This window comes from Cololabis saira, chromosome 18, assembly GCF_033807715.1.
Source record: "Cololabis saira isolate AMF1-May2022 chromosome 18, fColSai1.1, whole genome shotgun sequence".
Classification (NCBI taxonomy): domain Eukaryota; kingdom Metazoa; phylum Chordata; class Actinopteri; order Beloniformes; family Belonidae; genus Cololabis; species Cololabis saira.
The window spans coordinates 41,134,042-41,160,544 of NC_084604.1; positions in this window are offsets into that span (position 1 = coordinate 41,134,042).

Below are 26,503 nucleotides of genomic sequence, written 5' to 3' on the forward strand. Positions count from 1 at the left end.
AAGTAATAAAAAGAGGAGACGAAGCAGAGACAGACAGATGTTTGGAGGATTGTGACTGTACGTCCTCTGACTTCTCTCCTCGTGGGTTTTTAACCTGAACTGATGTCTCTGTCTTTTGTTAATATCCAGATTTAGCCAAGTTGCTGAGGGTGTCAGTCTGGACCTGACAAGCATAAATGGGGCTAAAACTGTAGTTTCATTGTTTGTGTTTGTTCATGACTGTTTGGATTGGATGTGTCTGATGGAACTGCAATAAATTAATTATTAACATTTGATTATGATCTAATCATTTCAAATCAGCTCAGCACATCTCTTGTTCACTTCTGTACACTGTTACGATCACAAGTTGGAACACTCGGCTCAACTCTGTAACCAGAACATAAAAAAGGACACCACACTCGAGTTTAAGTAATAATAATAAAAGCAGGAAAACACCATAACTTAACAACAAGAGTCTGGAGGCCTGACCAAACAAAACAATAAAGTAAAAGACCATGAGGGAAGCCTGAGCCAACCACGCAGTGGGCCGTCGGACCCAGAACCTCCTCCTTGACGTAACAAGAACAGGAACCTAACCTCAAAACAAAAACCGAGGAAAGAAAACCAAACTGACAGACCCCCGTCCTCAAAGCAACAAACAAAAGAAACACGGGAGCAACCCTGGCACCAAGGTGAGGCTGCCTGGTCTGAGAGACAGACCTGCTCCTCCCGTCCCTCTTAAGTACAGGCGGAGCCAGATAATCGCCAACCACTTCTCTTTCAGTAATTTCAGCGGGCCACGCACAGATTGAGCAAACACCAGCTCAGAGGGACTAAAACGATTCCTGTACCACCTCTCTTACTGCAAACAACATCAAGTGAACTCCATCATCCCAGTCTTTTCCAAATTCCAAGCAGTATGCACGTAACATTGACTTGAGTCTCTCATGAAATCGTTCAAGCGCCCCCTGCAACTCTGGATGATACGCACTCGAGTGAACGTGGCTTACTGCAAGCTGCTTGAGAACTTGAGCGAAGATGCGTGACATGAAATTTGACCCCTGATCAGTCTGAATAACTTTTGGCAACCCGAGCACAGAAAAGAACTTAATCAAGGCTTTCACCACAGCGGGAGCTGTTATTTTACGCAGTGGTATAGCCTCAGGAAACCGTGTGTGGCACACATGATAGTCAGCAGAAACTAATTACCAGATTTGCTACGCGGGAGTGGGCCAACACAACCAACAATAACCCTTTCAAAAAGGCTCAGCTACAACCGGGATTGGATACAATGGCGCTAGCGGAACCGTCTGATTCGGTTTACCAGCAACCTGACACACATGACAGACAACAGACAATAGTACTAGGTCTGCAGCAAGAGGGGAGTGCATAATACCTAGGAGGAGGACTACTTTTGGTCAGTCAGCATTTTCAGTAAGAGCATCTCATACATGGAACAGTCTGCCAACATCTATCAGAAACAATGACACATATCATTCATTTAAAATTGAGTTAAAATCATGGTTAAAAGACAATCAAGTGTGTGACCATACTCTGTGACCTGTTCAAATAACATGAAGCGTGTTTTATTTGTTTAATGTTTTACGTATTTATTGTTTTTATTATTAAGTGTTTTATGTGCTCTTATGTGTTCTTATGTGCCCTTATGAAGTGCACAGTGTAGTTGCCATCAACCTGCCCAGGGACTGCGGTTGAAAAACAAATCAGCAGTGTTACTAACAAGGAAATCAACATCTGCAGAGGTAGAACCCAAGTCACTGGCCTCGACTACATCACTATCACTATTTTCCACTTTCGTAAGATGAGCAATGGCCTCCCTAAATTTAGCAATAGCTTCATCAGACAAACATCTGCTAAAATAATACCTCCTATTTTGCACTTCAACATCAACAATATTAAATTCAAACGTTATTAAGTAATGGTTGGATAAAAGGGAGTTTACAGGTGACACCAACAGATCATCAGTTTCAACACCGTAGGTGAGAATGAGATCCAGGGTATGATTAAAACAGTGCGTCGGTTTATCCACTTTTTGTGAGATACCCATTGATTCTAGAAGAGAATTGAAAGCTAATTTAAGATTATCGCTTTCAACATCCATATGAATATTAAAATCACCCACTATGATGAATTTATCTGCACTGATCAATAATCCAGAAAGGAAATCTGAAAATTCAGACAGAAACTCTAGATAAGCACCAGCAGGGGGCCGATACACTACCACTAACACAACTGGCTTCTCTGATTTCCAGCTCAGAAATTTCAGACTAAGCGTGAGGCTTTCAAATGTATTATAATTGCCCTTAGGTTAAATTTTTGTTTGGAGACTGGAGTTATAAATTGCTGCAACTCCTCCGCCTCGGCCCGTGTTTCTAGGAATGTAATGATTAAAGTAGCCGGGCGGAGTCGATTCATTCAAACTAACATACTCTTCCTCCTGTAACCATGTTTCTGTTAAGCAGAAAATATCACTCCTGCTCTCTGTAATTATATAATTTACTAACAGAGACTTGGAGCTTAGCAATCGTATATTTAGTAGTCATAATTTTTCGGTCTCTTATTGGTACCAAATGTGCATTGGTTTTAATTTTTACAAGATTATTTTGGTTAACGCCTCTATAACGCCGCACCTGGTGAACTTGTGGAGGGCGGGGAACTGCAACCACTTCTATTTTGCTAGGCACCTGGTTAGAGTTACCAATTACATCATGTAATCCTATAGTTTTAGAGTCGCCAATTACATAATGCAATCCTACAGTTTTGTTGGCAGGCGTTGGTCCTCGAGAAGCAGCAGAGAAATGTGTTAAACTACAGCTCTGCATCCTGGCCTGGACCCTGCGTTGTCAGGGAGAGGGTCTAATAAAACAGGCCAAATTACTAGAGACAAGAGCAGCACCAACCCGGGTGGGATGAATGCCGTCTCTTCTAATCAGACCGGGCTTTCCCCAGAACGTCTCCCAATTGTCAATGAAGGCTACGTCGTTTTCTGAACACCACCGATACAACCAGCGGCAGAGCGATAGCATGCAACTAAACATGTCATCGCTGGTCAGATTGGGGAGGGGGCCAGAGAAACCTACGGAGTCCGACACGGTTTTGGCGTAGTTACAGTACACACTGAGACAATATTCATTTTCAATGTATTGTATATTCAATACAAGATGTAAGCTCTATCATAAATATAATATAACTATGATATAAATATAATACGTATATCTAAGTATATAAACATACAAAGACAGCATGACAGAATAGCAGAACACACACAGCTGCTGATCTTTAATCTTTGATCTTCACTTTTATACTTCAAATAAACTATTTCTTTATATTTCCTCTTAAATTGTTTTATGTTTGTACATTGTTTTAACTCAAGAAAAAAGACAAGAAAACAAATCCAGGTTACATTCCACCACACAAAGATAACCAACATCAAAAAACATTTTTCAGTTACATGTTCCACAGTTGAATTCCACAAACTGATACACAAAAACGTATTTTTGTTGTACGCACAACAATCTTTTATTTCCCATCAAATCCAGTCGTGGTGTCGATCTGTCTCTGTTCAGTGATATAAATACTTTTTCTCTTCTGCAGGTCTGTAGGCCCATCTGATGATGCAACTTCCTGTATTGTGCATGAACATGTTCATTGACCACGTTCATTTCTGTGAGAACGTTGAACTGAACGTGACATATTTGCAGATAAAGAACTTGAACTTGTTCAGATCTGCAGATAACGAACTGGAACTTGAACTGTTCAGATTATGAGTTTCAGCTTCACTGTTTAGGTCTAATTATTACGGAATAATCCTCCTTCTCATTTCTCATTTCACACAGCTTATTCTAATTAAATGATATATTTGGTTTCATGTAAACATGAAAAGAGGAAGCAAACCTTCCTCTTCTGCCTCGACTTTGAACCGTTTTCTCAGAAACAGAAGAATAAAAGAAGCCCTTTTGTTTTTTGGTAAAATACTGAAATCAGTCAAATCTCCTTTTAGAAAAAAGATGAACATGTAAAGTTATTTCTTCTGACTTCTTTTCTTTCGTACACTTCAACGTAAAAAAGATTTTTAGCTGAGTTTTAGCTGAATTGAAAATCAAAAATATTGGATTGTATAAAACAGCCTGTTTGTGCAGAGACATGTAGGAGAATAACCAGCTTCTGTTTTTGTTCACGGACTGAAATCAGTGAGCTGAGGCTTCAATTAAATTAAATTCAATTCAATTTTATTTATATAGCGTCTAATACAACAAAAGCTGTCTCTAGGCGCTTTCCAGAGACCCACAACATGATCCCCCAACAACGGGGGGGGGGGGGGGGGGTTAGAAACCTGGACCAGGACCTGGATCATAAGGGGGGAGAAACCTGGACCTGGTTCATCAGGGACGTCAGCAGCAGACACACACACAGCAGACACACACACAGCACACACACACACACAGCAGACAAACACATAGCACATACACACACAGCAGAAACACACACGGAGCAGACATACACACACACACACACACACACACACACACACACACACACACACACACACACACACACACAGCAGACATAAACACAGCAGACACACACACAGCAGACACACACACAGCAGACACACACACACACACACACACACACAGCACACACACACACACACACACACACACACAGCAGACACACACACAGCCTACACAGTTTAACAAATGATCACAATCAACTTCTCTGAAATCCAATCTCGAGATCGGGACGTTTCGTGAGCCTAAATAATCCGACAGCCAGCTGCTGATTTCGTTTTATCAAGAAAGATGGATGATGGAAATAATGCACCATTCAAATCATTCACTCAATGTGATTAAACAGCAATCTAATCTTGTATGTTTCGTTAAAATTAAGACAATTCGAAATCCCCACGGAAAAGACACGCATCCGGGAGAGAGACGGACAATTCAAGGAGGCAGCTAAAGGAAGCACATCTCTGCAGAGTTGGCTGCGAAACAAACAAGCAACAGGTGAGGCAGAGACTTTACAGGATTATAAAGATGACACAGTGGGCTAACACCTGCGTGAAGCTGCCCCCCCCACGCAAAACTCAGTGAAAATATTCTCAATCGTTAGTGCTGCGTTAGTGCTGGTTTGTGCATAAGGAAATTCTGTTTGTGCTGCTTTAGTTTTTAAGATATCACGTTATATTTCAAGGGTCATTCTAAGTTCACGCAGCCCCCGACTTTGTTCAAAATTAACCAAAATGGTCTTGTTTGTTTGTGCTGCATTTGTGGTGGTTTGTGCAGAAAGACATTTCATTTGTGCTGCTTTAGTTTTCAAGATATAACGATTAATTATGACACGATGATGTCACGCAGCCCCCGACTTTGTTGACGTCTACAAGCGGGTGATTGGAGTAATTGAATGAATGGATGAATATTCACCTGTTCACAGCGGCGGCTGCATGGAAAGAGGGGGAGGAGGGAGAGTGTCATATTTTGTTGACTGCTTGAAATGTCTACAAATTGAAAGTGAATATCTCGCCTTGCTTTTGACTGTTTGTTTGGCGTTGGAGGAAAATAAATACAGACACAGTTGGAAACACGGAAATGGCTTGTGGTTTGATAAGAGATATGATAAGCTAGTCCTTTATTTCTCCCTCAATGGGGAAATTCACATGTTAGCAGCAGTAACTTAACACAACATGCAGGGAAGGGGGTAAAAAAGTAAAAAGTAAAAAATATATATAATTACAATATATAGACAGTATATACATTGCGATGAAAATAAAAGTAGTGCGAAGGAAAAAAAACAGTGCAAAAAAGCAGGTAGAGTGAGTGTGAGGTAGACAGACAGATATTGCACATTATGGTTGTTGCACATCTTGTTATTGAACATGTTATTTATTGTCCATTAGCTACTGAGAGCTAAGTAATTTTAATGCAGTAATTTATGTGTCCACTAGAGGGCAAATAAGTAATTTTAATGCAGTTATTTATGTGTCCACTAGAGGGCAATTATATAAAGTTTAATGCAGTTATTTATGTGTCCACTAGAGGGCAAAAAAAATGCATTTTAATGCAATAAATTATACGTCCACTGAAGGGAAAATGAATGTATTTTAATGTAGTTATTCAAATGTCCACTAGAGGGCAAATAAGTAATTTTAATGCAGTAATGTATATGTCCACTAGAGGGCATGCTCCCTGTTGGTCCGTACTGTTTGCTCCCTCGATGTACTCCTCTAGTTTTTTGGATTCCTGTTTTTTGTTCTGCCTTGGTGACACCCTTCCTGTTCCCGGACCCTGCCTGTTCCCGGACCCTGCCTGTTCCTGGACCCTGTGCTGCATTTGGGTCCAAATCCTCACCCCGTAACACCCCCTTCCTCAACTAGGCAGACAGATAACTCTTTCCACACACTGTAGTGAATAATGATGGCTTTATTGGGTACAGCATATGAATTGGGTAAAACTGAAATAAAAAGAACACAACAATGAACACTTATTGGATAAACCCCATCGATCAACATATTTCACGGTACCTTAAGGGTATAAAGCATGTGAGGCTACAAATATAAAGCTGCAATATAGCTGACAGAGCACTACAAATTATTTTAGTTGACTGAACTACAACTGATAAACAGCATGAAACAAAATACAAGCTCAGATTAAAACAAATGTAACTTCAATATAATATATGTATCTTAAAACCGTACTAACAGACAATGCCTTCATTAACTGATTCTCCAAAAAAGGATGGAGATCGAGAGGATGTTCTTAATCTTTGTGACATTACGGAGATGGAAAAATGCTATTTTACAAACATGATTAATATATGCATGAAACTATCAGGAATAAAGAGAGGTGATTGCAGTTTAGGAGATTTAATACATCGTTAGCATGCTAGCGGCTCAAACATCCATCAGGCACCTCGATGCAGGAGAGACGCCGAGGAAAAGCTGCAGAGGATTTTTGAAGATCACAAAATGATGACGACTAAACACCAGGATTCTCATAAACAGAGCTGAGCTTTCAGAGACCAAACATCCGTCTGCTGCTCTGTAGCCAGGCTAACGCTAATGTTTCCATCACACACAGCTGATTTATTGATCTGTGGATCGGACAGAAGCAGGCAGGTCTTCATCGTTTTCATAGTTCACCACATCATCATCACCCCTGTTCACCTGTGGAAACATAGAATGTTCTTGTAATTCATGTTTTCACCACCAGAGGGAGATCAAGATCATATTTACATGATAATGGACCGTTCTTAATGGTTCCTGTGAAATTGATTTACAATTATAAACTCTTTCTCAATATCTGAATGAAAACCAGAAAATCATCCATTAATAATATTTATGAAAGTTAGCAGCTATAAATGTTTATTTAACGTCTTGTTAGTCAAATAAGATCACAATCATGATTGACTCTCTGGTATTTAGGTTTATTAAAATATGAAGGTAGATTTGTTTCTTAATTATTCAATCAAAAATTACTTAAAAAAATGCATTTGAATACTTTTTTTCTTTGATTGAAAGAGTTTTTTTTATTGAAATGATTTTTTTTTTTATTGAAAATATTTTTTTCTTTTTGAAGAAACATCTTTTTTGATTAAATGATAAAGACACAAATGTCCATCCCATAATAATATGGTCCAAATACAAAAAACTTTCTTTCTTTGATTTAAATCATTTTTTTTGATTGAAGTGAAAATTTTTGAATTGAGAATATTTTTTTTGATTGAATAATTAAGAAACAAATCTACCTCCATAATAAATTAAACCCAAGAATAATCAGCAGCAAATGTTGATAGAAATGAACAAACATGAAACATTTGATGAACCTGGATATTTCATACATATTTATTTTTTAAAGGTAGATATATATTAAATATTAAATATTAGTGAAGATACTCACATACTGCTGCATTGGCAACTGAACATCTGGAACAAAGAATGTTAAATTCTTAGAGTTAGTTGACAAGATTACACATTTATTATCTTAATTATGTCATTATTATTATGATTAACTTTCACAAACAATCACATCTTTAACTGTCAGGTGTGAGCCTAATGGACGGATATTAGTTGAAGTTTCAAAAGGACAACAGGAGGGAATTGTGAGGTTAATTAACCTTTAAACTTGTTTTTGTCCTCCTGAAGACTGCCACATGCTTTGTCAACATATGTCAGAACAGCCACTTCCTGATTTACTCAGGTTTAGAACTGTCCTGGTTCAATCACTCTACTGTAATGTCAGGACTCAATCACACGTTATCACTTCCACCCATTGTCTACTGTTCACTGTTCACTGTCCATATTTGGTCAGTTCCTGTCAAGTTTCTCAATAAAACCATCATGCAGGAGGAGGTACTTTTGGGAAGCTCAGGAGTTCTCAATGAGAGCCTCGTCGCTCTGCACTCCTCTGCTCCCCCCTTCTGCAGAAGTGTGTTAAAACTATTCCAAGCAGTCTTTGTGTATTTCCTCGTTACAAACTTATGTAATGTTGATTTAGACCTAACACAGGATTTGACATGTTCCTGTTTTATTTTGAAGCCCATGTCTTTGTGTTTGAGTTCTGTCTTGACCTTCCTGTTTCCATCTGCCCTGATCGTCTGCATCTGTTTCTCGTTAACTCTTGTGTATATCTGGTCTTGTCTTTCCTCTGCTCCCTGCTGGTCCGGACTGTTTCTACCTCCATGTTTCCACAGTCAGGTTTTTTGTAATTTTTTGGATTCTTGTTCATGTTTTGGGTTTTGTATCCTGCTCTCCTGCATCTGGGTCCTCACTACAACCTTCCTGGCATTAACTGCTTTATTCCAGTTTGATAAAATGCTGTTTGTTGATTTTGTTTCAGAGTTCAACTCAATCTAACTTCAGAAACTAAATAACAACCTGACAGGCAGGTCAAACACACCTGTTTGATTTCTGGGATTGTTCTTTTTAACTTTGATCCTGTAAATGGTAAACATAACAATGCTGACCAGAACCACCATCAGCCCCCTGACCACCCATCCAATAATCAATCCGGTATAATCTGGAATCAAAGGATTCAACAAAATGGTCAGAAAGTCAATATTAACACTTTAACTGATTACAAGTGTAAAGTCTGAATGATGACATCCAGTTTTTATTATCTCCATGATTTCAGGGTCTTACCTGTAAAGTCCAGCGTGTATTCAGCATCTATCTTCACTCTGTCTCCTTCAACAACCTGGCAGGTGAATCTTCTCTTGGAGCGTCTCTGATGTTTCACCATCAGATCAGAAACACAGTTGTTCTGTCCTCCAGACACAAACCCATCACCTTCACCAAGCAGCACACTTCCTGTCTCATCCACCCAGATGATGCTGTTCTGCTCACAGGGACCGAAGTAACGGTCTCTCACCAGAGAACAGCGTAATGTCACGTTTCCATCCCTTCCTGGATCCACATCTGGTGGAGATGGAGAGACTGGAAGGAGACAAAACACTGTAGTTTCACTCAAAAACCTTAATTGTCTTTCTAACATGTGAGGAACTATTTTTCTTCTTCTTAAAATACATCATGTAACCTTGGCCATAGGGCTTTGTCACCAAGTTGCATTCTGGGACGTGGCGGCCATGTTGGCAGCCTCGTGAGTGTAAACACAGAGCAGTGTAGTAGCAGTGTAGCAGCACCAAGTGAACAGACGGAACGCAAAAAAAAAATAAAATGCCAGAAAGCAACTGGAATTTACCAGATACCTTAAACAAGGAAGCCAGGGAGCGGAATATGGAGAAAATAATGATTATTAACGGTTTGGATCCATATGAAATCCCTACTAAAGAGTGGAACTCTGACGAGGATTTACTGCTGCAGTTCTGCACAACCGTCCTCTCCGGCTACCTTGTTAGGAGTGTTTGGCAGCTGCTTTGGTAAATGTTTGACTCGCCATGTGTTTCAATAAATTAGTATAATAGTACAACATACAGTACATGTTTTGTATTACTCTTACTTTTTTCTTTTCTTTTTTTTGACTGCTATATTATGCTGAAGAGGCTCCGAGGCGTGAGCAATATTTTTGTTTTCCTCGTGAGATTATTTTTTTCCTCTTCAGCTACAAATAGAGTTAATATTTTTTCCTCAACAAACAAACTAGTTTTATCTAAAGATTGGGGTTAATCGCAGCGCAGAGAGCTGGCCAGCAACTGCGTTTAGCTGGAGAAGTGGGAATAAAACCCGTGTTTTGATCCGACCCCCGTCTGTGTTAGTGTTTGTTTGTGGTTTACTGTGGAAGGTTATGTTTGCTCGTCTTACAGCCGCGATCCAAGCAAACCGTCGACTCTTCATTATCTCAGATACTTCGTTATCTCAGATACTTCGTTGTCTCAGATACTTAGTTATCTCAGATACTTTGTTATTTCAGATACTTTGTTATTTCAGATACTTTGTTATCTCAGATACTTCGTTATCTCAGATACTTGGCCTCCGTGGTTCTGCCTCCGAGCAGGAAAGCGGAGAAAAGTTAAACCGTTAGCGATCTTTTCCCCACGTCTGTTATGTGTGGAGCTGTTGCAGCTACAACACAGCAACGGTTACCATGGTTACAGAACACCCCACAACACAGCAACGGGTTACCATGGTTACAGAATAACGGAAAGTAACGATTATTAGTAAGACACAACGAAGAGGGAACACGTCTGTACACAGTATTCCGAAGAGCAGCTAAGTTAGCTTCCAACATGGCGGCTCCGCCAGTTGATGACGACAAGACGACTAAGCCCTATTGTCTGATAGAAACACCAAAAGCTATGATTGATTACGAAGTCGAAGTGAAGACAGAAGGAAAAAATGTTCTACAGAAAGTAATGATGACTGTTTTTTCCTCCGTCCCGTTCAACGGCAGGATCCAAAGAGGGAAACCCTTCCTGGGACGGACAAACCCAGCAAGGGTTGGGTGTTTTTGGTTGTACAAAACAGTCCAAATACTCACTTGTTAAAACACTGAGATACACAACGGTGTTGTACTTGTCCCTCAGCCGGCTCTCGTAGAGACCAGCGTCTCCAGCGGTGATGTTGGTGATGATCAGGGAGCAGTTCCTGTCCATCCTGCCAGCTCCAGAACCAAACTCCTCATGAGACGCTGAACTTGTGTCTCTGCTGTAAATCCACTCAACATCGGAGCAGTTGGAAGACGATAAGGCAACGTTATTCTGCAAAGCTACGTCATCTCCAGCCCTGTGGTAGAGAATGATTGTTCTCACGCCGGTTCCTGCTGCAGAGAAAAACATGTTTTAAACTCAACACACCAAATAAGAGATTTTATGTAGATATTTAGGTTTGTCAACTCAGAAAAGCAACATTGGACTTTAACAAGCCCTTACTTCATTTTCATTAACTATTACAGTTCACCTAGTTTCCTGGTCTTCATGATTTCAGGGTCTTACCTGTAAAGTCCAGCGTGTATTCAGCATCTATCTCCACTCTGTTTCCTTCAACAACCCGGCAGGTGAATCTTCTCTTGGAGCGTCTCTGATGTTTCACCATCAGATCAGAAACACAGGTGATCTGTTCTCCAGACTCAAACACATCACGTTCACCAAGCAGCACACTTCCTGTCTCATCCACCCAGATGATGCTGTTCTGCTCACAGGGACCGAAACCACTGAATCTCACCAGAGAACAGTGTAATGTCACGTCTCCATCCCTTCCTGGATCCACATCTGGTGGAGATGGAGAGACTGGAAGGAGACACAACACTGTTATTTCAACCACTTGAATATGAGAAACTTCTCACTTTACTGATCCAGTTTTACTGAGTGATTTTCTGATGGAAACATCAAATATTTCAACGTGTAAATAAACGTCAGGTGTTTGTGGTCCACTTCCCCTGAGAGGATCCATCATGTTGAGGACGATCCCAAACACACCAGACGTTCATGTCGCTGACAAATCCACACAAGCTTTTAACAGTGTTTCACTCAGAGTTGATGAGGAGGATTCAAACTGACAGTCTGGATGTTATTAAGTCAAAACACTCACCTGTTAAAACATTCAGAAACACAGCTGTGGAATCAAAATTTCTAATCCTACAGGTGTAATAACCAGCATCTTCAGCAGTGATGTTGTTGATGATCAGAAAGCAGTTACTGCTCAAACTCATCCTGTCAGCTCCAGCTGACGTCTTCTTAACAGTTCCATTACGAACGATGTAATTTCCATATCGATCGTACTGATGAGTCCAGTCAACACCAGAACATTGGTAATGTGAAAAATCAACGTCAGACGGTAAAACGACGTCATCTCCAGGTCTGTGATAGAGATGGATCCATCCACTGATTCCTGCTGCAGAGAAAAACACTGAGAAAAGTTTTACACTTCACACATCAACCTGACCCTAGAAACATATTTAACCTACATATTTATGTTTATCAGCACAGAGAAGAGACTTAAACACACACAATCTCTGGTGAATCATTCAGAGTTATGTAACGTCGTCTTTAAGTGGTCTGATTGTAACAGAGGTGAGTTTTATTAAAGAAAACACATTCAGTGAAACAGCAACGTTCAACGGTACACGACAACTTCAGAGTGGTTTTTACAGTCTTTTTAAATCAAATGAAACCCTAAAACATGAGTCAGAGTTGATCTTTACCTCCAAAGTGAAGCAGTAAAGTGATGAAGAGCTGCAGTCGTGGCGTCATTCTGTCTCTGCTGGATGAAATGATGCTTCTCTCTGCTGCAGGTCTGTACGTGATGGTGGAACTTCCTGTTTCTGCGCAACTTAATCACTAAATCCATCTTCAGAGTAAAACCTCCAACCCCCAATGTGTCTTTGTTTCCTGAAATATATTCAGAAAAAAACATATGACAACAAGTCAAAGTTACAGGAATCAACCCTAAATTCCAATGCAATAGCAGTTCAGTACCAGTGCAGTACATTTGTAATGTCAGTACTTGTACAAGGCCAGTGAAATACCAGTGCATTACCAGTTTAGGGAATACCAGTTGAATACATCCATCTGCCTGCGTGTATGTGTATAAATTGTTGAGGAATAATATAAAATCCAGTTCAGAAATCCACTGTGGTGTAGTAAGTTTTATTCAGTAGCCGGCAGTGAGCGGACCAACGCAGTGCATGGCTGGGTTGGTGTGCTGACCCCGAATGGTTTGACAACAGGACTTTTTATACCGTAAGTTCAAAGCACAAAAGGCAGGAATAAACAAGCCAAAGGTGAAAGAGGAAAAGCAATTAAAGGGTATTTACCGTTTCCCTCCCCGGGGGGCTCCAGGACCGTTTCCCACTCCCCAGGGGGCTCCAGGACCGTTTCCCTCCCCCTCCCACGCCCCGGACCCCCGCCCCTTTGCCTGTCTGAGTATGAATCATGTAGGGGGGGCAGGAGGGCGAGCGGAGGCCGAAGCCAGGAGGCAGGGCTAGTAGAGCCGGCCCTGGAAAGGCGCCCACGCTCCTCCGCCGGCCGTCCAAGTCGACGGGGGCGGCCCTTCAAGCCGGGCCAGGGCCCCACCATACCTCTATGGTCACCCCCAACACCGTCGGAGCTTCTGTTTTTAACGGACTGAAATCAGTGACCTGTGGGTGTGAAGTTCACACCCACAGGTCACTGGTTTCAGTCCATTAACAAAGCTGTGAACGTTGTTCTCCAACAACGAGCCGGTCCTCCACCGACCCACATCTACATGTTATACCAGTTGCTACCACCGGGGGGCGTCTCACAGATGACAGGAGTGTCGGTGGAGGACGGAGGCTGAGGACAAACACCTGCCGTGTCCTGCAGGTTTTAGATGCTTCAACACATCTGTCCAGGTCAGCACGGCTCTGGTAACGACTCAGACGTGTCTGTCAGGGTTTTGCTGAAGCAGGGAAACATGTAAAACCTGCAGGACACGACCCTGGATCGATTGATTTGATTTGCACTTATTTGTTATAGAGGGATAATGTACATTAGAGAACATTTTTAAAATGTAAATGCACCCAATTGTAGCCAAAAGGTTAATTTCCATTGGCAGTCCGACCCCTGCCAGAAGGAACACAAGACGCAGTAATAAAAGCAACAAATGACAGTAAAAACAAATACATGTCATAGGTACAATATTTAAAAGCGACAGTACACATAACTCCTCCCCTCCCACACACACACGATTTGTTTGTTTTAGCAAAAAACATAGCAACAGTTTTTGAGGAGTTTAGTTGTAAATAACAGTTATTGAACCAGTTTGTAACGTTTACCATGACCTTTGTAAACTGAGCAGCCTCAGAGTTGGTCTTTACCCTTTACAAACATCACGGTATCATCAGCATACATAATGACCTCACATCCTCGTCACACTGATGGTAGATCGTTTATGTACAGACTGAAAAGGATTGGACCCAGGATTGAACCTTGGGGAACACCTGTGACAAGATCTTTGAAAGTAGATTTAATATTTTTTGTTTGAACACACTGAGATCGTTTAGTGAGATATGACTTGAACCAGTTGGAAGTACAATGAGAAAAATTAAATTGGCCAAATTTAGACTGAAGGATATTATGATTAACAGTGTCAAAGGCTTTTCGAAGATCTAAATAAATTGCGCCAACGACACCCCCTCTGTCCATTAGAGACATAATGGAGGACCAGGATTACCCACCCCTGGTTTAAATCACATAAAGCCCAGAAACATGTGAAATAAAGTTGATCTTTACCTTCAAAGTGAAGCAGTAAAGTGATGAAAAGCTGCAGCCGTGGAGTCATTTTGTCTCTGCCGGAGGAAATTATACTTTTCTCTGCTGCTCCTCTCTATATGAACAGTTAGTTCCTGTTTCTTTTTCACTTGTTGGCTAAAAACATCTTCACACCAACACCCACTTCCTCACACTTCTGTAAATCCTCTGAACACACAACCAGCAGGAGTTCAAGTTCAACGTTTAGGTGGACGGACGGATTATCTGAACACCTAAACATCTGAAACCAAATCTGTCGTTCTTTCATTCGTTCGTTCGTTTTCGTTTATTTCGGACATGTATAAAAAACAAGAAAAAGGACAAGAAAAAACAAATCCAGGTTACATTCCACCACACAAAGAAAACCAACATCAAAACACATTTTTCAGTTACATGTTCCACAGTTGAATTCCACAAACGGATACACAAAAACCTATTTTTGTTGTACGCACAACAATATTTTATTTCCCATCAAATCCAGTCGTGGTGTCAATCTGTCTCTGGTCAGTGATATAAATACTTTTTCTCTTCTGCAGGTCTGTAGGCCCATCTGATGATGCAACTTCCTGTATTGTGCATGAACGTGTTCATTTAACACGTTCAATTCTGTGAGAACGTTGAACTGAACGTGACATATTTGCAGATAAAGAACTTGAACTTGTTCAGATCTGCAGATAACGAACTGGAACTTGAAATGTTCAGATTATGAATTTCAGCTTCACTGTTTAGGTCTAATTATTACGGAATAGACAAAGCTGTTGGTGTACTGTTTGCTCCCTCCATGTACTCCTCTAGTTTTTTGAATTCCTGTTTTTTGTTCTGCCTTGGTGACACCCTGCCTGTTCCCGGACCCTGCCTGTTCCCGGACCCTGCCTGGTCTCCTGCTCTCCGTTGCCTGACCTTATCTTCCGAACTTGACACCGATTGCTGCCTGATCCTTGTCTTGCATTCCTGCCTGCTCTTCGTCCCCGTTGAGGGTAATAAAGCAAACCAGACAAACTACCACCGTGTGCTCCGTGTGCTGCATTTGGGTCCAAAACCTCACTCCGTAACACCCCCTTCCTCAACTAGGCAGACAGATAACTCCTTCCACACACTGTAGCAAATAATTATGGCTTTATTGGGTACAGCATATGAATTGGGTAAAACTGAAATAAAAAGAATACAACAATGAACACTTATTGGATAAACCCCATCAATCAACATATTTCACGGTACCTTAAATGTATAAAGCACATGAGGCTACAAATATAAAGCTGCAATATAGCTGACAGAACACTATAAATGATTTAAGTTGACTGAACTACAACTGATAAACAGCATGAAACAAAATACAAACTCAGATTAAAACAAAAATAACTTCAATATAATAATGTCATAATATTTTTGTGACATTACGGAGATGGAAAAATGCTATTTTACAAACATGATTAATAAATGCATGAAACTAACAGGAATAAAGATGATGATCACAGTTAGGAGATTTAATACATCGTTAGCATGCTAGCGGCTCAAACATCCATCAGGCTCCTCGATGCAGGAGTGACGCCGAGGAAAAGCTGCAGAGGATTTTTGAAGATCACAAAATGATGAAGACTAAACACTAGGATTGTCATAAACAGAGCTGAGCTTTCAGAGACCAAACATCCGTCTGCTGCTCTGTAGCCATGCTAACGCTAATGTTTCCATCACACACAGCTGATTTATTGATCTGTGGATCGGACAGAAGCAGACAGGTCTTCATCGTCTTCATAGTTCACCACATCATCATCTTCATCCCTGTTCACCTGTGGAAACATACAATGTTCTTGTAATTCATGTTTTCACCACCAGAGGGAGATCAAGATCATATTTACATGATAATGGACCGTTCTGAATGGTTCCTGTGAAATTGATCTACAATTATAAACTCTTTCTCAATATCTGAATGGAAACCAGAAAATCATCCATTAATAACATTTATGAAAGTTAGCAGCTATAAATGTTTATTTAACATCTTGTTAGTCAAATAAGATCACAATCATGATTGACTCTCTGGTATTTAGGTTTATTAACATATGGAGGTAGATTTGTTTCTTAATTATTCAATCAAAAAAAAGATTACTTCAATCAAAAAAATGTATTTCAATCAAAGGAAAAAAGTGTTGAATACAAAAAAATATTTGAGACTCAAAAAAATGCATTTGAATACTTTCTTTCTTTGATTGAAAAAGTTTTTTTTTATTGAAGTGATTTTTTTCATTGAAAACATTTTTTTCTTTTTGAAGAAACATCTTTTTTGGTTAAATGATAAAGACACAAATGTCCATCCCATAATAATATGGCCCAAATACAAAACAACAATAACTTCAATCAAAAAAGTTGCTTCAAACAAAAAAAACTTCACTTCTATCAAATAAAACATTTCCAATCAAAGAAAAACAGTTTTCAAATGCATTTCTTTGAGTCTAAAATATTTTTTGCATTCAAAAACTTTTTTTCTTTGATTGAAATATTTTTTTTTGATTGAAGCAATCTTTTTTTTGATTGAATAATTAAGAAACAAATCTACCTCCATATTAAGAGAAACCCAAGAATAATCAGCAGCAAATGTTGATAGAAATGAACAAACATGAAACATTTGATGAACCTGGATATTTCAAACATATTTATTTTTTAAAGGATAAAATATTAAATATTAGATACTCACATACTGCTGCATTGGCAACTGAACATCTGGAACAAAGAATGTTAAATTCTTAGAGTTAGTTGACAAGATTACACATTTATTATCTTAATTCTGTCATTATTATTATTAATAATATAACTTCTGATTAACTTTCACAAACAATCACATCTTTAACTGTCAGGTGTGAGCCTAATGGACTGATATTAGTTGAAGTTTCAAAAGGACAACAGGAGGGAATTGTGAGGTTAATTAACCTTTAAACTTGTTTTTGTCCTCCTGAAGACTCACATGCTTTGTCAACAGATGTCAGAACAGCCACTTCCTGATCTACTCAGGTTTAGAACTGTCCTGGTTCAATCACTCTACTGTAATGTCAGTATTCAATCACACGTTATCACTTCCACTTCCCCATTGTCTACTGTTCACTGTCCATATATGGTCGGTTCCTGTCAAGTTTCTCAATAAAACCATCATGCAGGAGGAGGGAACTTTGGGGAAGCTCAGGAGTTCTCAATGAGAGCCTCGTCGCTCTGCACTCCTCTGCTCCCCCCTTCTGCAGAAGTGTGTTAAAATCATTCCAAGTAGTCTTTGTGTCTTTCCTCGTTACAAACTTATGTAATGTTGATTTAGACCTAACACAGGATTTGACATGTTCCTGTTTTATTTTGAAGCCCATGTCTTTGTGTTTGAGGTCTGTCTTGACCTTCCTGTTTCCATCTGTCCTGATCGTCTGCATCTGTGTCTCGTTAACTCTTGTGTATATCTAGTCTTGTCTTTCCTCTGCTCCCTGCTGGTCCGGACTGTTTCTACCTCCATGTTTCCACAGTCAGGTTTTTTGTAATTTTTTGGATTCTTGTTCATTTTTTGGGTTTTGTATCCTGCTCTCCTGCATCTGGGTCCTCACTACAACCTTCCTCACATTAACTGCTTTATTCCAGTTTGATAAAATGCTGTTTGTTGATTTTGTTTCAGAGTTCAACTCAATCTAACTTCAGAAACTAAATAACAACCTGACAGACAGGTCAAACACACCTGGTTTATTTCTTGGATTGTTCCTTTTAACTTTGATCCTGTAAATGGTAAACATAACGATGCTGACCAGAACCACCATCAGCCCCCTTACCCCCCATCCAATAATCAATCCGGTATAATCTGGAATCAAAGGATTCAACAAAATGGTCAGAAAGTCAATATTAACACTTTAACTGATTACAAGTGTAAAGTCTGAATGATGACATCCAGTTTTTATTATCTCCATGATTTCATGGTCTTACCTGTAAAGTCCAGCATGTATTCAGCATCTATCTCCACTCTGTCTCCTTCAACAACCTGGCAGGTGAATCTTCTCTTGGAGCGTCTCTGATGTTTCACCATCAAATCAGAAACACAGTTGTTCTGTCCTCTAGACACAAACCCATCACCTTCACCAAGCAGCACACTTCCTGTCTCATCCACCCAGATGATGCTGTTCTGCTCACAGGGACCGAAGTAACGGTCTCTCACCAGAGAACAGCGTAATGTCACGTTTCCATCCCTTCCTGGATCCACATCTGGTGCAGATGGAGAGACTGGAAGGAGACAAAACACTGTAGTTTCACTCAAAAACCTTAATTGTCTTTCTAACATGTGAGGAACTATTTTTCTTCTTCTTAAAATACATCATGTAACCTTGGCCATAGGGCTTTGTCACCAAGTTGCATTCTGGGACGTGGCGGCCATGTTGGCAGCCTCGTTAGTGTAAACACAGAGCAGTGTAGCAGCACCAAGTGAACAGACGGAACGCAAAAAAAAATTAAAATGCCAGAAAGCAACTGGAATTTACCAGATACCTTAAACAAGGAAGCCAGGGAGCGGAATATGGGGAAAATAATGATTATTAACGGTTTGGATCCATATGAAATCCCTACTAAAGAGTGGAACTCTGACGAGGATTTACTGCTGCAGTTCTGCACAACCGTCCTCTCCGGCTACCTTGTTTAGGAGTGTTTGGCAGCTGCTTTGGTAAATGTTTGACTCGCCATGTGTTTCAATAAATTAGTATAATAGTACAACATACAGTACATGTTTTGTATTACTCTTACTTTTTTCTTTTCTTTTTTTTGACTGCTATATTATGCTGAAGAGGCTCCGAGGCGTGAGCAATATTTTTGTTTTCCTCGTGAGATTATTTTTTTCCTCTGCAGCTACAAATAGAGTTAATATTTTTTCCTCAACAAACTAGTTTTATCTGAAGATTGGTGTTAATTGCACCGCAGAGAGCTGGCCAGCAACTGCGTTTAGCTGGAGAAGTGGGAATAAAACCCGTGTTTTGATCCGACCCCCGTCTGTATTAGTGTTTGTTTGTGGTTTACTGTGGAAGGTTATGTTTGCTTACAGCCGCGATCCAAGCAAACCGTCGACTCTTCATTATCTCAGATACTTCGTTATCTCAGATACTTCGTTGTCTCAGATACTTAGTTATCTCAGATACTTTGTTATTTCAGATACTTTGTTATTTCAGATACTTTGTTATCTCAGATACTTTGTTATCTCAGATACTTCGTTATCTCAGATACTTCGTTATCTCAGATACTCGGCCTCCGTGGTTCTGCCTCCGAGCAGGAAAGCGGAGAAAAGTTAAACCGTTAGCGATCTTTTCCCCACGTCTGTTATGTTTGGAGCTGTTGCAGCTACAACACAGCAACGGTTACCATGGTTACAGAACACCCCACAACACAGCAACGGGTTACCATGGTTACAGAATAACGGAAAGTAACGATTATAAGGAAGACACAACAAAGAGGGAACACGTCTGTACACAGTATTCCGAAGAGCAGCTAAGTTAGCTTCCAACATGGCGGCTCCGTCAGTTGATGACGACAAGACGACTAAGCCCTATTGTCTGATAGAAACACCAAAAGCTATGATTGATTACGAAGTCGAAGTGAAGACAGAAGGAAAAAATGTTCTACAGAAAGTAATGATGACTGTTTTTTCCTCCGTCCCGTTCAACGGCAGGATCCAAAGAGGGAAACCCTTCCTGGGACGGACAAACCCAGCAAGGGTTGGGTGTTTTTGGTTGTACAAAACAGTCCAAATACTCACTTGTTAAAACACTGAGATACACAACGGTGTTGTACTTGTCCCTCAGCCGGCTCTCGTAGAGACCAGCGTCTCCAGCGGTGATGTTGGTGATGATCAGGGAGCAGTTCCTGTCCATCCTGCCAGCTCCAGAACCAAACTCCTCATGAGACGCTGAACTTGTGTCTCTGCTGTAAATCCACTCAACATCGGAGCAGTTGGAAGACGATAAGTCAACGTTATTCTGCAAAGCTACGTCATCTCCAGCCCTGTGGTAGAGAATGATTGTTCTCACGCCGGTTCCTGCTGCAGAGAAAAACACAACGTTTTAAACTCAACACACCAAATAAGAGATTTTACGCAGATATTTAGGTTTGTCAACTCAGAAAAGCAACATTGGACTTTAACAAGCCCAACCCCCAACACTTATTTCATTTTCCTTAACTCCACTCCACTCCTAGTTTGCCACTCTTGTAAAAGTTCCAAGTTATACCCACAGTAAATTGAAAGCTGTTCTTGAACCGTTTTAAGTACATGGATTGTTTTGGTATCTTTTGAAAGGTAACTCTCTGAAGTTTTTCCCCAACTGTCAGAATCACTATAACTGCTACTAGCATTGAATAATCTAAGTTTGAACACACTGAAATAGAAGGTTTTTCTGTCCGCCAGAAATTGGTTTTGTAACCAGATTTCTGCAGATGAATCTGTGACTTATTAGCTGGAAAACACAATGGTACTACAGCCTGAAGCCTTATCTAGTGCAAGTTCAAGTTTGATAACAATACCACAAAAAATGAGTATTTTACACATGTTTTTGTAAGATTATGTCTAGACCTTTCCAAAAATGGCCATTTGGAGACGCCAAAAGGACACTTGGATAACCAGGTCACATACCCGGATGAAAGGGCAGAACTCTTGAACCTTTCAACGTACAGTCATAGTGTTGGCATCTAATGAAAGCTGACACTTAGAGGTATCCTATCATGTATCCCGATTCACTATTAATATTGATGATATATATATAAATACATATAAAAGAGTAAAAACACTGACGCATGTTTGATTCACTGCTTTGCATTGACTTCCTGGTTGTAGGTTTTATTCCCAACCCCTGAAGCACATCGTTGTTTTCAGCATTTCATTGGCTATAAAACGTGCCAGTCATCAGGGCCATTGCTCCAATTGGCTCATTTGTTTTCATGACCAAAGGGGGACATGCACTTCATTTGCACACAGGCGCTCATTGGCTGTTGTAGTCGGTGGAGGGGACAGGGAAGCTCCTAATTGGTCTAATGAGCTGTCAATGAAAAGGGCAGGGAAGCTCCTAATTGGTCTAATGAGCTGTCAATGAAAAGGGCAGGGAAGCTCCTAATTGGTCTAATGAGCTGTCAATGAAAAGGACAGGGAAGCTCCTGTATGGTCGGATGAGGTGTCAATCAAAAGGAGGAGGTGCAGGCTCCATTTTGAGACCGAGAACTCTGGTCTGGAGACGTGCACAGCGAAGTTACAGCACTTAAACATTCAACATCATCCATGCTTTCCAATGAAGCAGCTGCTGTTTGTGGATATTTACTGGTATAATAATGTATTTTGGACTAAATACTTTACTGGATTGGATAGACTGGACCTTTCTGACTGTAATTAGACCATTTTTGTGGGAACGTTTTTTACCGGACGAGTTCTATGACGCTTCATCGGTAAGTTGCGTCATCTGCACAAATCTTTGTTTGTTTGTTTGTGGTGTTGATTTGTACCAGCTGCTATGATTATATCCTGAAATGGTTTTGCTGGTTACTGATTTACTGATTATGGACTGTTTTCCAGTTCACCTAGTTTACTGGGGCCTGATGTACAAAACGTGCGGCGCACAAAAAACGTGCGTTCGCCACTTTCAACGCTCCGATCGGATGTACAAAGAATGACGTGAACGTAGAAAGCTGCGGTCCTTCACTCACACATTAAGGCTGGTTCACGCACTTTTCTGAGGTTTTGTCCGTTGGCGACACTCACTGGTGATGCAGTGAAGTGCAGAATATGAGGAAACGTAACGTCAACAATAAGTTCACGACCACGTGAAGGACACGACAGTCCCCACATCACCAGATAAGTTACACAAGAGTGGAGCTGCAACAATCTCACAATCAACCACATGATCTGAACAAACAACTAAAGGAGCTCAACGATGGAACCTGCAAATCCTGATGGAGCTTTGGCTCCGTTAGAGGAACCTGCTGATGATCAGATCACACCGACCTGCTGGTCCAGGACTAAGACCGGACCATCAGCTGGTTTAGTCTGGACCTGCTGGTCCAGGAGTAAGACTGGACCATCGGCTGGTTTAGTCTGGACCTGCTGGTCCAGGACTAAGACTGGACCATCAGCTGGTTTAGTCTGGACCTGCTGGTCCAGGACTAAGACTGGACCATCAGCTGGTTTAGTCTGGACCTGCTGGTCCAGGACTAAGACTGGACCATCAGCTGGTTTAGTCTGGACCTGCTGGTCCAGGACTAAGACTGGACCATCAGCTGGTTTAGTCTGGATCTGCTGGTCCAGGACTAAGACTGGACCATCAGCTGGTTTAGTCTGGACCTGCTGGTCCAGGACTAAGACTGGACCATCAGCTGGAGCTGCTACAGGTCGGACATCTCTGTCAACATGACGACCGTATGGGACGAGGACTGGAGATAAAAGTCAGATCCTAAAACATCCCATAACTGTGTCTGGACAGAAAAACATTAAAATACATTTTGCAGCGAAAACCCAATTCTGTAAAGTTGTCTTGATTCAGCAATGATGAATAAAGTTTTTATTGAATGTTTAGGAAACTTTCAGAGTCTGATATGGAGTCGGCTGCAGGAGCTGCAGGTCCAGAAAGTGTTTCTCCGGTGATGGACCGGGATCTAGACCTGGAACTGGACCTGGACCGGGACCCAGACCGTCTCTTCTGCTGCGGATGCAACACTCTGAGTTAAAGCAACTTTGCTCTTTATTTCTCACGTTTGCACACTGTTAACCCGAATAAGTTCAAATAACTCAAACATTTTTGTGTAACTGGATGCACCAAAATAAAATAAAAAATGTTTTAAGTTTCCACAACTTACAACTTTCTATTTTCCTCAACTCATAGTCTGTGGGAACCTCGATAATCCCGTTTGCACAAATTGTCTTTATTTCTGCAGCAGAGGAATCAGATCGTGATGCTTCATGTTTTAAATATAAGTTCATGTTGTTCACATTGTTATACTTAGAGAGGTGATCACAAACATCCACAAAGTGTAAAACTCAATAAACGTCTACATTGGGTTTAATCCGTCAGTATATAATACGCGTGACAGTAAAGCGGAACCAGGAGCCGTTTTTCATCCACAAACTTAAGTTCTGGTGTCGGTTCTTAAAATACAAACAGGAAAAGCAGATTGTAATGATGCACTAACGCTGCCCATAAACATTCACAAACCGTACGATCATAATAAAACTACAACTCTTCACGGAACGCAACACAAAGCAAAGAACAGCATTACCCATAATGCAATGCAGCTGAAATCGGAAGAAATGCCCCCAAATAAATAATTTTTTCCAGCTCAGAGCCGATGTTCTTTTTAATTTGTTTTACCTGTTTTTGCACATTTCTTGTTAGGATGAGCGGTTTTTAATGGATAATTATCTTCATTATCATATTCAAACATATGTATTTGAGGGAGGAGACGGGGTGGAGTGTTGGGCTCCCTCATGTACGCTCAAGTCCATGCTGATTGGTTCGTACAGAGCAACCTGCGTGGATTTGGGCGAACGCAGGGTTTTGTACATCTGAATTTTTGCGTTCGTGTAAATTCCACGCACTCTTAGTACATGAGGCCCCTGGTCTCCATGATTTCAGGGTCTTACCTGTAAAGTCCAGCGTGTATTCAGCATCTATCTTCACTCTGTCTCCTACAACAAACTGGCAGGTGAATCTTCTCTTGGAGCATCTCCGATGTTTCACCATCAGATCAGAAAGACAGTCCCTCAGTCCTCCAGACACAAACCCATCACCTTCACTAAGCAGCACACTTCCTGTCTCATCCACCCAGATGATGCTGGTCTGCCCACAGGGACCCAAAACCCAGGATCTCTCCAGAGAACAGCGTAATGTCACATCTCCATCCCTTCCTGGATCCACATCTGGTGGAGATGGAGAGACTGGAAGGAGACAAATAAATGTTATTTTAGCCACTTGAATATGAGAAACTCCTCATTTTACTGATCCAGTTTTACTGAGTGATTCTCTGATGGAAACATCAGATATTTAAACGTGTAAATAAACGTCAGGTGTTTGTGGTCCAGTTCCTCTGAGAGGATCCATCATGTTGAGGACGATCCCAAACACACCAGACGTTCATGTCGCTGAAGGGAGAAAAAATATGTTTTGTGTCCTGCAGATGTCCTGAATTCCCAAAACACAGTCTGCACCTGCTGTTTAGTATTATTGTAAACTGTGAGAGAACTCCCGTGTGAACCTGGACTTAGCATGGGAACTGGCAGGCGGGGGTTGAAGGGGCAACCCCTTCCGCGAGAAAGGTATAAAAGACAGAGAGCTGGAAGTTCTGGCGAGAGTCTGCTGTGGGTTTCTGATGGCTGCCTCTGCCTGGACTGATTCAGCTCTCTCAGTCCTCTGTGTTAAGGTGAGAGTTTATCAAGGGGGTAACTTGACACAGAGTTATCCTAGCAAACGAGTAATTGCTCTGCCATTTGCGGGGGATAACTTGACCCGTTATCCTAGCAAACGAGTAATTTTGTGTGCTCTGCCATTTGTGGGGGATAACTTGGCAAATTATCCTAGCAAACTGGTAGTTTTGTGGATGTCTTCTATGTAAATGCTTGCTTTTTGCTAATAAATGTATTCATATCTTATAGCAAAAGCGAGTGCGTGTCTAATTCATTTTTGCACAGCCGACCCCTCTAGAACCTAAGTGAGATTTCTCCCAAAACAGTCGCTGACAAATCCACACAAGCTTTTAACAGCGTTTCACTCAGAGTTGATGAGGAGGATTCAAACTGACAGTCTGGATGTTATTAAGTCAAAACACTCACCTGTTAAAACATTCAGATACACAGATGTCTCGGAGTAATCATCACCATTTCTAATCCAACAGATGTAATAACCAGCATCTTCAGCAGTGATGTTGTTGATGATCAGAGAGCAGTTACTGCTCAAACTCATCCTGTCAGCTCCAGGTGACGTCTTCACAATAGTTCCATTAAGAACGATATCATTTCGATCGCCTCCAACGAGGAAATTAACCCATTCAACACCAGAGCATTGGTCGGTTGATGAACCAACGTCAAACGGTAAAACGACGTCATCTCCAGGTCTGTGATAGAGATCGATTTGTCCATCACTGATTCCTGCTGCAGAGAAAAACACTCTGAGAAAAGTTTTACACTTCACACATCAACCTGACTCAAGAAACATATTTAACCTACATATTTAAGTTTATCAGCACAGAGAAGAGACTTCAACACATAATCTCTGGTGAATCATTCAGAGTTATGTAACGTCGTCTTTAAGTGGTCTGATTGTAACAGAGGTGAGTTTTATTAAACAAAACACATTTAGAGAAACAGCAACGTTCAACGGTACACGACAACTTCAGAGTGGTTTTTACAGTCTTTTTAAATCATATTAAACCCTAAAACATGAGTCAGAGTTGATGTTTACCTCCAAAGTGAAGCAGTAAAGTGATGAAGAGCTGCAGTCGTGGCGTCATTCTGTCTCTGCTGGATGAAATGATGCTTCTCTCTGCTGCAGGTCTGTACGTGATGAAGGAACTTCCTGTTTCTGCGCAACTTAATCACTAAATCCATCTTCAGAGTAAAACCTCCAACCCCCAATGTGTCTTTGTTTCCTGAAATATATTCAGAAAAAAACGTATATGAAAACAAGTCAAAGTTACAGGAATCAACCCTAAATTCCAATGCAATAGCAGTTCAGTACCAGTGCAGTACATTTGTAATGTCAGTACTTGTACAAGGCCAGTGAAATACCAGTGCATTACCAGTTTAAGGAATACCAGTTCAACACCAGTTCAGTGCTACTGCAACACCAGTGAAATAACAATGCAATGCCAGTGTAGC